Source organism: Dreissena polymorpha, chromosome 1, assembly GCF_020536995.1.
Source record: "Dreissena polymorpha isolate Duluth1 chromosome 1, UMN_Dpol_1.0, whole genome shotgun sequence".
Lineage (NCBI taxonomy): Eukaryota > Metazoa > Mollusca > Bivalvia > Myida > Dreissenidae > Dreissena > Dreissena polymorpha.
The window spans coordinates 138,730,981-138,745,427 of NC_068355.1; the positions used below are offsets into that span (position 1 = coordinate 138,730,981).

General features: G+C 37.4%; 1 long non-coding RNA gene across 1 annotated transcript; it reads left to right on the forward strand.

Moving 5' to 3' along the window:
- The first annotated feature begins 5,205 nt into the window (after nucleotides 1–5,205).
- On the forward strand, nucleotides 5,206–13,518 carry LOC127868114 (uncharacterized). The gene is made up of 2 exons (XR_008043889.1): nucleotides 5,206–5,293; nucleotides 13,339–13,518. It is a non-coding gene; the product is annotated as an uncharacterized LOC127868114 (long non-coding RNA).
- The last annotated feature ends 929 nt before the right edge of the window (nucleotides 13,519–14,447 follow it).

Here is a 14,447-nt window from a genome sequence, read left to right on the forward strand (position 1 = left end):
TATAAATAGCATTTTAAGCCTTCTCTTAACTTTTAGCAAGACCTATGTTTTATCAGATTTTAGTGATGCTCACATATAAATTTGTAAATTATCTGTTGATGAGTTCAATTAAAAAAATCCTATATATAATGTGTGTATATATATATATATATATTTATATATATATATATATATATATATATATATATATATATATATATATATATATATATATATATATATATATATATATATAATATGTAATCTCTCATGCTGTTTTAAATTTGTCAACTGGAGCTCATAACCTTAGTATCTGGGTGTCTAGTTGATTTTATAGTGTATATATAAATATATATATATATATATATAAATGTTATCTCTCATGCTGTTTAGAAACTACATGTGTTTTAATTTGTCAACTGGAGCTCATAACCTATCTGGTTGTTAAGTTGATTTTATTTTATGCTATGCTTATGTTTTTTTTTAGTTAATTTTTATTATTTTTCTATTTCTCTATGTATAAAGTATTAAATACCTATGTTTTAGATAGAGAGCTGTCTCTTATAACTCTGTACTGAGTGGCAATACACTTGTAATCTATGAATAACTTGTATGTGTATATAGCTGTCACTTACCCTTGGAGTAAAAATCAAGTGCTTAAACCAATGGGCCATCATGTCTCACATCGTCGGTGGTTTATGTTATACCTATATAAGCAATCCTTGTAATGTCACAAAATCAAACAAAAGAACTCCCCAAAATATTTTTGTAATTCAATGCTATATTCATAAATGTACATGTAAACATTGGATAAGCTTCAATAAAAAACAAGAATACAATTTAAAAAGTAACCCTCAACTGGTCTCGAACCATTGACCCGTTTACCGCTTAGACCACACAGCCATCCATGCTCATACAATGATTATGAGTGATGTATTTTATACTTTATGTAAGCAATCCTCGTAGCGTCACAAAATATAACGAAAACAGTCGCTTTAAAATTAATTCAATGTCAATAATGGCATCTTTAAATTTTAACAATTTTGTAAGTTGTGAGAATTCATAGATCTACACTTATTATTATTTAAAGAATGATATATTGCAACAGACGAGCTACAAAAAACACATTTTAATTTTTCATCTTTACGTCGGGTTCGTGCCACTGATATTTGTGTAGGAGGGCATTGGACGTGTTTTGTTTTTTGTATTTTATCGAGTGCACCGGGATTGTCTCCCATATGGCCATCGCCCCCAGAAAGAAGTGTTAGTTGGTTACGGGGGATAGTGCAAGATACAGGAGACACCCCGTTCCAGAGGTGACCCTCGGTCTTTTAGTGCCCGGTGTATAGCACCTAGTACACTGCACCTCGGATTAACGTCTCATGCGAAAGACGAGTTAGTAGGTTAGGTGCAGCGGGGGATCGAACCAGCGATCTCTTGATTGTGAAGCCAGTGTGTTACCACTAGACCACGGATCCGCTACGGCATTGGACGTTGTTGTTGTTTTTCTTTTTTATCGAGTGCACCGGGATTGTCTCCCATATGGCCATCGCCCCCAGAAAGACGTGTTAGTTGTTTACGGGGGATAGTGCAAGATACAGGAGACACCCCGTTCTAGAGGTGACCCTGGGTCTTTTAGTGCCCGGTGTATAGCACCTAGTAAACTGCACCTCGGTTTAACGTCTCATGCGAAAGACGAGTTAGTAGGTTAGGTGCAGCGGGGGATCGAACCAGCGATCTCTGGATTGTGAAGCCAGTGTGTTACCACTAGACCACGGATCCGCTACATTGGCATTGGACGTCTGACTAATGGGGTTATTTACCCTCGGGACTTCGGTTAAAAACCATTGCCCGAGAACATTGGACGTTTCGTCCCACTGATAATATATAGGCGGATAGGTGTGAATAATACCGTATAGGTGTGAAATCAAACTTTCGCACCTTTGATTGTAACATCTGTTCAATGGGAAAACAACATTGTTTTATTTCAAGATTGTTTAAGAGTCAATTTAAATGCTTCATATAATACATTAACAATACATTACATAAATATATTAAAACATCAAAAGTGAATGCATACATACATTTAAAAAAAATGGTAGAGATGACATAAATATATACAAACATTTGCAATAATTTGACATTAACAACATCAGAAGTGAATGCATGCATACATTTTAACAATATCTAGATTGATTACATAAATATATTCAAACATTGTTTTAATACACATATACAAAATTGCACAAATATAGAAACACAAATACAACAGCATACTTTCCTATCATACACATACACAAATCATATATACAATGTATTGCATTTCAGAAGTCCTCATCATGGATGTCATCCTGGGTTGTGCTCTGTCCCAGCCCGATGATATGGCTGCACGCTCTTAGCAGTTGAGAAGTTGTCATGTCATCATCTTCGTACTTCTCCCAGATCTCGAAGAGCCGCCCGTGCACTTCTTTTAAGATTTTCCGGTGTACCCGAGTCAGGGCGTGCTCCGACACAAGGCGGATTGTCAGATCCACTGTTTCTGCCTCATGGCGCAACAGGTGGACGAGCACGTAAAACTCTAGGTCGGGACGCCCTGCTCGACCGTTGATTCTGCGATGCCATCCTGGAAAATAGAAATATGTTGTGAACTATGACGCATATTAGTTTATATATAATAATATTTAAATTATAACTATCCAACGAAAATATGATATATTAGTTTTTATAAGATAATATTTAAATTATAACTATCAAGCGTAAATAATAAATTGCTTTATTATTCTATATATTTGTAAAAAAAAATACCTTTCGTTCGTACCGTCTGACGGTATTATATACTGTGGTTTCAACTTACTTTATTTACTCTTTCAGTGAATTACACAGTTTGTATCATGATTAAAGCGGTGAGTTGTTTACTAATAGGTTACTAATTGGCCATTAAAGGCCCGTGTCGGTAAATTAAAGGCCCGATTCGGTAAATAATTGTTTGCTAATTACGTAAAGACACATACAGCTAATTGAAAGTTTGTGAGTCGATATTAAAGCGTAAGCTTTTCTTAAAAGAAAAAGACCAACTTTATTTTAAATTGTATTATTGTTCATTCATGTTTGAACAGAGGGGGCCGCCATCTTGTTTTCAAAAGTAGTTCCAAATCCAATATGACGGCCGCCTTCGTACATCAGAGAGACGGTGTGGTGTAGCCCACTGTCCGATGCGTTCAGATTGATGATAAACGCAATTTTTGTATGTTAGTTGTCCAACTCAAGCGTTTCATCCTGATTGATCTTTATCAAAACCTAAAGAAAATGTTGCAGAAATTTCCCTCCAAAATGAAATCAAAGCGCTGAAGGCATTGGAGTTGCTCGCTATTGAATAATTTAAGATGCAACACATTTTTCCAAATTAATCGCAAGTTTTAAATCAACACAAGCCATTCAAATGTATAAAGAGTGTGTCTTCCTGCACGGGTCGAGATGTGTGTGCCCTTTTTATCATCCTATTAATTTTATAGAGCTAACTCAGACAAAATAACAACAACATGGTCCTTTTTTGACATTCAGAAAGTATAGAAAGTATGATGAAAATGGTAATGAGAACTGAATATGAAGTCAATTTGCAATCAACATCATATTAAATGAATATTGTTGAAATATCGAATACCTATCTCACTGAAAATATAATTTCATAATGGAAATTCCGTGTACAAAACTTTTGATTTTAACACCATACACAAATTCTCAATATACAATAAGATAATTGATGAAAATAAATAGAAAATAAATCTGCGAGCAATACTTTATGCTCACGAATTAGTGAGTCATAAAGACAGCCCTTTTGACCCGTACTTTGTTGTTTATGCATTACTTGTTACACTAGCAGTTCACACGGTGTTAACAACTCTGACCTTAAAATGGGTATAGAGCACTAATGCGCTTTTTCGGCGTAGCTGTTTTACCCAGCTTTTCGCCTTAAATGACTTTAACATAACGCCAGCAGACACGCATGAATATATGCAAATATTTCATACCCTGATTCGAGATAAAACCTCTGAACTTTGGCTACAACACTGTGTCTGTGCTAAGCGCAAAGGATGTATTACTATTCAGTGTAAGGAATTCCGGACTCCTCTCTGTATGTTCAAACGACATAAATTGTGGCCCAGTTACAATTACGCGTTAAAATCATAATTTCAGGGTCAGTACTCGTTTACTAAATCGACCGGGGAATATATAATTAACTATCGATAAACACAGTTTTGCTTTCAAGATGAGAAACAAAACAAATAGTATAGTGTCACGATAAGAGGAAAATCTTTTAATTATCCAACCACAAAAGTTAACCGTACTCGGTCAGCACGTCTGGAAATCGTTCCTAAACGCTTGGATAGGCTGCCCTCATTTGCAAGTTTGCTATTTTGAATTCAATTTATTTATAGCTTCAGATTATGAATAGCGGCGGTTATCGTTCTTAGCGTAGTAAAGAGCAAGCCGACTTTCAACGCGTTGCACCTAACATTAGTCACAAAAGTGATATTTGTATTTGTTTAAAATACCTAAACTAAGAAAAATAGAAAAATGGTCTGCCTTGACTTCAAAAAGTATTCAATCATAGTAAGAAAACTGGTTTACTATCTTTGATTTGCAGTATAAAGGACGTACGCAGTTTGTGCGTCCCTCGTTTTTTTGTATGAAGATCGCAGACACCGGAATAAAAAAGTTATTGAAGGAAAACTGTAAAGAAATTTGTTGTTTAATTACTTTACCTTCGAGATTTTTGATTAACGATTTTCATTTTCTCTTGCAATAAACAGTGTTTTCGCATGTTTTATGTAACATGTAACATACTTCACGATTATTTTATTTTCTCGATACGTTTTTTTTTCTCGATACGTTGTTATATTTTCTTGAAGGTTTTACACATAACTGTCCTGAGTGAATTCCGCATTGATACGAATTTTTTAAGAACTTTTTTACTCATTAGAGGACAATATTTTTTCTATTGCAGTTTTTAAGCTTTAAGTCACTAGCTCAAAGGTGACATACACATCGATTTGAATGTTTTCTCAAATAGTTAATACTAACATCTTGACGTGTGTGTGATAAAAGGCATTTGACGATATTCGTTACAGTTTTTACATGCTTATTTTTACACATATAAACAAACTTATGTTTGCCTAAACAGAATACTCTGCTTTCTAAAATGAATACCTATGCTTACTTTTTTCAGGAAACAAGACGCCAGTTATAGACGTTGAGGATGCCAATAGTAAAAAAGAAAGCAGTACTAAGTGTGTACCGCGTTAGAAAGCGAAAGGTACATGGAAACCGTTGATCCGAAAGAGAGTATGTTTCATTTAGAAGGAAATATAAATATTAAGTGGCTTATCGATTGAAAATAGCGAAAATGTTCAAAACGACGCCATTTTTGAAGTAAGTTCCAACTAACCGCACTTAAACCCAGTCAGCTCCCTTTAAAGCATGCCTCGTGATTAACACCGTATACGGATGTTGATCGGCCACCACCATTATACACGGTTGATCATCGAGTGGCTGGGTAAATGTTTAATTCATATCTGGAACGCTCAACTTTTATGGAGGACAGGGCGATGGATAAATAGGGGACAAACCAAATCTTCATCTCCAATCTTGTTTTCACAAATACTAGCCTTCATTTTGCGTTTACATTCTCGGATAAGGGTCTCCGGAGAGATTGTTAAGTACGTTCGGACTAATTTAAATGTACGCAGATAAATTGCGGCTTATGATTGTGCAGAAAACAACATGCGCGACAGTAGGCATAATTTGTATAGCCTTGATTTTTCGGTTGCCGTTCGATTTTAACTAACAAACACATGTTGACATCAAAACCGAATAACCTTTAAAAAATAAGAAATTTCTTGTTTTTTTTTATATATTGCACTCGCTTGCCCAAAACTTGGGAACAAAGGTCAATATGTAACCTCCTGTTGTGCTTTTTAAAGGGGCCTTTTCACAGATGTTGGCATGCATTGTAGTTTGTCATTAAATGCTTTATATTGATAGATATAAACATTGAACCTAAAAATCTCCAGAAAAACCCTCAACAAGAATACAATTTAAACAAAGAAAAAAGTAACCCTCAACTGGGCTCGAACCAGTGACCCCTGCAGTCCAAGAGTAAAAGTCTTCCGCTTTGACCACTCGGCCATGTGGACAAATATCTATCAGCATGGCTACCATGTGGACCAATACCTATCAGCATGGCTACCATGTGGACAAATATCTATCAGCATGGCTACCATGTGGACCAATATCTATCAGCATGGCTACCATGTGGACCAATATCTATCAGCATGGCTACCATGTGGATCAATACCCATCAGCATGGCTACCATGTGGACCAATACCTATCAGCATGGCTACCATGTGGACCAATATCTATCAGCATGGCTACCATGTGGACCAATACCTATCAGCATGGTTACCATGTGGACCAATATCTATCAGCATGGCTACCATGTGGACCAATATCTATCAGCATGGCTACCATGTGGACCAATACCTATCAGCATGGTTACCATGTGGACCAATACCTATCAGCATGGCTACCATGTGGACCAATATCTATCAGCATGGCTACCATGTGGACCAATACCTATCAGCATGGCTACCATGTGGACCAATATCTATCAGCATAGCTACCATGTGGATCAATATCTATCAGCATAGCTACCATGTGGACCAATATCTATCAGCATGGCTACCATGTGGACCAACAGTAAGAACATGGAGCAAATACCCATCAGCGTGACTACCATGTGGACCAATACCTATCAGCATGGTTACCATGTGGACCAATACCTATCAGCATGGCTACCGTGTGGACCAATATCTATCAGCATGGCTACCATGTGGACCAACAGTAAGAACATGGAGCAAATACCCATCAGCGTGACTACCATGTGGACCAATACCTATCAGCATGGCTACCATGTGGACCAATATCTATCAGCATAGCTACCATGTGGACCAATACCCATCAGCATGGCTACCATGTGGACCAATACCTATCAGCATGGCTACCATGTGGACCAATACCCATCAACATGGCTACCATGTGGACCAATACCTATCAGCATGGCTACCATGTGGATCAATACCCATCAGCATGGCTACCATGTGGACCAATACCTATCAGCATGGCTACCATGTGGATCAATGCCCATCAGCATGGCTACCATGTGGACCAATACCTATCAGCATGGCTACCATGTGTACCAATACCTATCAGCATGGCTACCATGTGGACCAATATCTATCAGCATGGCTACCATGTGGACCAATATCTATCAGCATGGCTACCATGTGGATCAATACCTATCAGCATGGCTACCATGTGGACCAATACCTATCAGCATGGCTACCATGTGGATCAATACCCATCAGCATGGCTACCATGTGGACCAATACCTATCAGCATGGCTACCATGTGGACCAATACCCATCAGCATGGCTACCATGTGGACCAACAGTAAGAACATGGAGCAAATACCCATCAGCGTGACTACCATGTGGACCTTTAGTAAAAATATGGAGCCAATACCCATCACCATGGCTACCATGTGGACCAACAGTAAGAACATGGAGCCAATACCCATCAGCGTGGCTACCATGTGGACCATCAGTAAAAACAGGGAGATTAAAGAACGGAAATTTTATCTAGAGTCGGAAGTTTTTAAAAACAAATGGGCGGTGCTCTGTGAAAAGGTGGTTTAATGCAATTCCGTAAAGTGTTGTATCAGATTAGCATGTGCAGTCCGCATATGCTAATCAGTGACGACACTTACCGCTTTTATTATATTTTTCTTTTTAAGAAAGTCTTATCTAAGCAAAAATAAAGTCCCTTATTAGCCCGTGCGTACTGCACATACTTATCTGGGACGACACTTTACGCACATGCATTAAACCCCCCTTTTCACAGAGCGCGGCTCAAATATGTTTGCTTTATTGTCTTATCAATGCCATAATACAACATTCAAAGATTGCAAATGTTTCAAAACAAACGTGTCCATATATGTGAGACAAAATGCATTTCCCCATGAATTTCATCGACTACTACAAACTCATGATTGTCATGATACCACATTGCCTCTAAACATGTACATTTGTGAAAAAGGAGGTGACCAAATACAACACATGATTTTACATTTTTGGCAAAAAACAAGACGTTTCGGGCGATTTTGCGTGTTCTGGGAAAACCGGTCTTACTGCAAGTGCGTAAAGGATCGTCCCTGATTAGCCTGTGCAGTCCGCGCACCATTCCACTAAGTGTGTTTCCTTACCTATCTCCCACACATGAGGTTGGATTATGTGAGGGCCCGGGTTATGTCCCTACACTCCTACCTTTTAAACTTAATAAGCTCAAGAAACTAAGGTCGGAACAATTTATAATACAAAAAATGTATACAGATGTAGATCTGAATATGTGCCTTTCATTTAAAGAAAATAGTAGTTTCATGAAAGGCATACATTTTTTGAGAGGTCTTGTGCTGTGCGGAGTAACCCCACCTATTACCCTTATGGTGACCACAAACCATTCTCACGTGGTACCGGAAAAGGGGATCGAACCCGAGTAGCCGAGTTGAGACGCGTCAGTACCCAAAACTGAGCTACGCGGTCATAAAATGAGTCGCGTTCTGAGAAAACTGGACATAATGCATGTGCGTAAAGTGTCGTCCCAGATTAGCCTGTGCAGTCCGCACAGACTAATCAGGGACGACACATTCCGCTTTTATGAGAGTTTTCGTTTAAATGAAGTCTCTTCTTAGCAAAAATCCAATTTTGGCGGACAGTGTCTTTCCGGATTAGCCTTTGCGGACTGCACAGGCTAATCTGGGACGACACTTTACGCACATGCATAATGCACAGTTTTCTCAGAACGCGACTCAACTAGTTGTTTCAGAATATCAATTAGGAAGTCATATTAAATTATATAAACATACAATCATACAAATAATCTTTATATGTATTTGAAGCAATGCACACACGTGGTAAAATACATTCAGAAAGTATTAGTATAATAAAACAAAACATTAAAGTTATTAATAATAAAGCATTTTAAAGAGTGGATATAGCAAATCGAAATAATGGAGAAATAATTTGCCTTGTTGCATTTCGTTCAGTCAAATATTTTTCATTAAGGCTTTCAATGTTTATTTGGGTTTTAATTGTTCATTAAGGTATAATTCAGAGCTACAGATAAGGGTCGTTTTTTCGTAATTACGAATTATTTTCAAGTCCGTTACGCATTTATTTTAAAATCTTGTCTTACCATTAAGAATTGCAAAATCCAGTTACGAATATTATTTTTACATCGGTTCGTATCGATTTTTATTGAGTTCTTTTCGCGTATTAAAGATCTTTTCGGTGCTTATTTAAAATGGTTATCGGTTTTTGTTTAACAAAGCGCATTTTTTTCCAAAAAAGGCGGCGTGTACAGTCTATCTGTCAAAAAACAATGGCGGTGACCAGAGAGCGTCCTAAAACACTGCAAAGCGTGCAAAAACACGCTTTTAACATATTGTACGCAAAGTTAGCCGATGTTGAATGTTAAGAAAGACATTATAGAAAAGATCGTATACGATGTTGTATGTTCAGTTGCCGAAACAGTCGGAAAAGCTTAAAAAAAACGACACGATGGGTCCAAACTTAAACACAAAAACAACATTGAACGAGTGGAAGGGACAATTCCCGTGGCCAATCGTTGAAAAGATTGAAGTGGAGACCCGTTTTATTGTGAGATATGTAAAAATTCACCGAAACCTTGCAATCTAAGCACAGTTTGGGCATATGCAGGTATTTGAAAAATAAAATTGTATAATACTGAAGAGACACTGTTGAACTCGTTTAAATTAAGTTGCTAATATGTTTATTTTGATTTTTTGCATGAAGATAACCATTATTATTTATTTTTATGTCATTTAGAAAAGTTAAGAATTATTTTCCAAAACTTAGTAGTAACGTTAAGAATACAATTTCAGAGTTAAGAATTCTTTTTGAAAATCTGGTAGTAACGTTAAAAATTTCACAAAACCTTATCTGGATCCCTGTATATATTTTTCAGTCGGCTATATCTTTCTCTATTTACCTAAACAGAAACTGTATTGGGCATCTTCAGAAAGAAATAACAAGGTATTCGATCAGAAAATACAACATACATCATTGGTTGTCTTGTCTGCGTGTGTAACATCTACCTTGCGCTAGCCATATTGTCATCCTACAACCTTCAAATAAAAGAAACGAGCAATTCATACCTTATTCGTGTACCAGTTTGAGGAAACAGATTAAAGGAACGGAAATGGAGTGCAGTAAGTGTTCTGTTGTCATGCTGCAGGTACGACAGAGGCACTGATCTGGCGCCTGTGGAAGTCGTGAAATGGGCCGAGTGCAGCAAGTGTTATGTTGTCATGCTGCAGGTCTGATAGGGGCACTGGTCTGGCGCCTGAGGAAGTCGTGGAGTGGGCCGAGTGCAGCAAGCGTTCTGTTGTCATGCTGCAGGTCTGACAGCGGCACTGGTCTGACAAGTCAATACTGAACGTTGTGAACAGGTAGTGGGTTCATGCGGTTGTGGCTTATCCGAAGCCTGAATTTGAGAAACTGCTCGGATCTTGAGCAGTGGTAAGCGTCGTTTCTGTTTTATCGGGACAAGTTCTTTGTCTTGGTTCCAATAATCCGATGTTACGCAACACACAGTTCACAATGGTACATTACTATGGAAGAGGTAGGTGACCGCCAAGACAGTTCATGACGTCATATGACCACCAGTGATGCAGTTGACACCCACGACACTTCGCTATGCCCGACGACCATCAGCGAGGGAGTTGACCGCCAGGAGGGTTCATTTTGTAAGATGACAGCGATGTGTCCATGAATTATTCCAGTACAAAGTAAAGCAAAATACATGTCCACACACATGTCCAGTTGATGTAACAGTTGTTTGCGTTTTTCGTACCGTATAAATGTGGGCTATGCTATTCTGTCTGCCAATAGGATTCGAAAACATCGTCTGTGAACAATCATGAATGCTGTGATCTGTTTGATAGTGCTTGGTTTCTGTGGTAAGACGTGTTCACATATAGTTTATGTGAATTTAGTAATTTTTGTTCGCGGTATATTACGATTTTTAAAATATGGGCTGACTGTTTGCATAATATTCCGTTGAATATTTTTAATAAAATAACAACGGTACTTGAAGATATCCATAATATGTCGTACTCTACTTAATCAAAACTTTGATCCGGCAATTAGTTAAACAACTGTACGGAAATGTATGTAATGAAGAAATAGTTCACCCGAGCTGCATGTTTTTTTCGCAACAAAAACGCTGATAAGGAAATTTTCAGTATTCTGTTACATGAAACTCACACTTAGCTGGGCATAGCAAATCGAGCTAGCTGTAACGCTGATCAGTAAAAGATAGGCTATAAACGAAAATTAAAAATAATAGAATAGAGCACAATAAACTATTAAGTCCTTACTTAAAATGAGTTCTTGCAATGCCAAGTTTACACAAGACTGATCTTTTTATCGTCTCACGTATTTGAATGAATATTCTTTTAGTATTTTGTTGCCGTATTTTGTTAATTTATGTGAATTATATGCATGCCATTCCCTTACACAATTATAGTGTTAGCCATCGATATCATTATTTGAACAGAAAAGACATTTTAGCCGTGCTCTGTGAAAAGGGGATTTAATGCATGTGCGTAAATAATCGTCCCAGATAAGCATGTGTAGTCCGCACAGGCTAATCAGGGACGACACTTTGCTCTTAAACTGGATTTTTGCTTGCTATGAAGAGACATTCTTTAAACGAAAGATATCAATAAAAGCGGAAAGTGTCGTCTCTGATCAGCTTGGGCGGACTGCACAGGCTAATCTGGGACGACACTTTACGCACATGCATGAGACCACCTTTTTACAGAGCACAGCCCATTAATTTTTGCAGCTGCTTCCATGGCCGAGCCATGCCGAACCGATAAAGACTGCTTGCACGTGATCTGCCTGCCGGAGAACGACTACACGCGTGACTGCAAATACTCTCAGTGCAGCTGCAAACGTGGTCAATTACAGGATAAATTGAGTCGTGTTCTGGGAAAACTGGGCATAATGCATGTGCGTACAGAGTCGTCATAAATTAGCCTGTGCAGTCCGCACAGGCTAATCAGGGACGACACTTTCCGCCTTAATTCGATTTTTTCTAAGAAGAGACTTCATTTAAACAAAAATTTCTTAAAAGCGGACAGTGTCGTCCCTGATTAGCCTGTGCGGACTGCACAGGCTAATCTGGGACGACACTTTACGCACATGCATTAAACCCAGTTTTCTCAGATCAATGCTAAATTTGACGTACAATTTACGTGTACAGCTGTCCGCAGATTTTTGGCAAATTATTTATATATCTGTATTTATTAGAATATCTGATTGTTTCCTGTGTTAAAGGGATCTTTTCACGCTTAGGTAAATTGACAAAATTGAAAAAAGTTGTTTCATATTCGTAAGTTTTCGTTTTAGTTATGATATTTGTGAGGAAACAGTAATACTGAACATTAACCATGCTCTAATATAGCCATTATATGCATGTTTTGACGATTTAAAACCTAAAAATTATAAAGCGTTGCAACGCGAAACGATTGAATAATTTGGAGAGTTTTTTTTGTTGTTAAATTTTGTGAAACTACGAAGATTGCTTATATAAGGTATAAAATACGTCACATATGTATATTCGGCGGAATAGCTCAGTAGGCTAAGGCGTTTTTACTTCAGGACTCTGGCAGGACTCCAGGGGTCACTGGTTCGAAACCTGCTCCGGGCAATGTTCTTTTCCTTTTTTTATTTTTTTTTCTTGATTTTTTACTGGAGCTATTACGATCCAATGTTTACATTTATCAATATAAAGCATTTAATGAATAAGTTAAAAAATGCCAAAATCTGTGAAAAGGCCCCTTTAAATGTAATACATCAGTAACTGTATCTGTATGTTCAATCAAAAAGACCACCTGTTGGAGCCAACGTTTACATTGGTTGCAAAACAACGCTGTGTCCATAAACTTAAATATGGATTTCTAGTGATTAAATTAGCATGCTTCAACAATATTAAATCGTATTGTATATTAATAACATATTTAAGGTCAACAGTTTGCATGAACAATAACAAGTGTTTCGTGCAAAAGTCAAGTTTAGGCTGAAAGTGTCCTGCCTAATTAGCCTATGCGGACTACACAGGCTAATCTGGGATGACACTTTACGCATATTCATTAAACGCCCTTTTCACAGAGCAATGCCCATATAATTCATGCGTCGTGTTTTGATTACTTGCAGTCACCTGTAATGAAAGCCGTGCTTGTTCCGGATTTTGCTTCTGGGGCTGGCACTGTATTGACTCCAAGTGCAAATGTGGCTTTGGCAAAGCAAATAATCGACCTTCGGACAACCGTCATTCAATTCATCTTGTTGTTATATGTTGTTGTTTCGAGTATTTATTACATGTTTGTTGCTTTTTATACATAGTTATTTAATGTTTTAATATGCCACGTGGTTATGTATTTTATCATATATTGTCGTTGTCCAGCCTGAAAACGATAAGGATTAAAAAATATCCTCCAACTAGAAATTAAAACATAACCTCCAACTTCCCACTTCACGCATTTAAACGCAAGTACCATCTTGCAATAATATGATTTGTACACATTGACAATAGAAAATAAACGCGCGATGAAAATAAGTTCTCTCTTTCAGAAAAAATACCTAAATAAACCATAATAACACTAGTATATAGTATACCACAGTGACCGTCTTCACAAACCGTAAATTACCCTATTGAAATTATTATATAAGGGTTGTTTTGCATGGTAAAAATACTCATTTTTTAAACAGATAAAACTTTAATGAATAAAATATAAGGATAACATTCTTGAAAAAGTAGAACCATACCATGTTGTTTTCAATTGCAAATATCGTTTTGCTGCAGTTATACAAGACATATATTAAGCCGTTTTCAGTGAAAATGGGATTGAATGCAAGTGCGTAAAGTTTCGTCCCAGATTCGCCAGTGCAGTCCGCACAGGCTAATCAGGAACGATACTTTCCGCCTAAACTGGATTTTTGCTAAGAATAGACTTTCTCAAAACGAAAATTATGATAAAAGCGGAAAGTGTTGTCCCTGATTTGCCTGTGCTGACTCCACAGGCTAATCTGGGACGACAATTTACGCACATGCATTAAACCCCTTTTTCACAGAGCACGGCTCATATACAGTGTTGAGAAATCCACATAAGTATGAGCAGATTCGTTCATACGCCATAGAGTCACAATTTGTGTTCTACTAAAATTTGGCTATTATCAACTACTGATTATCATGACATCGCAGAGTCTTTTAACATATAAAACGGTCATTTAGCGGCCAACGTAATATGTGAAAAATGAGGTGA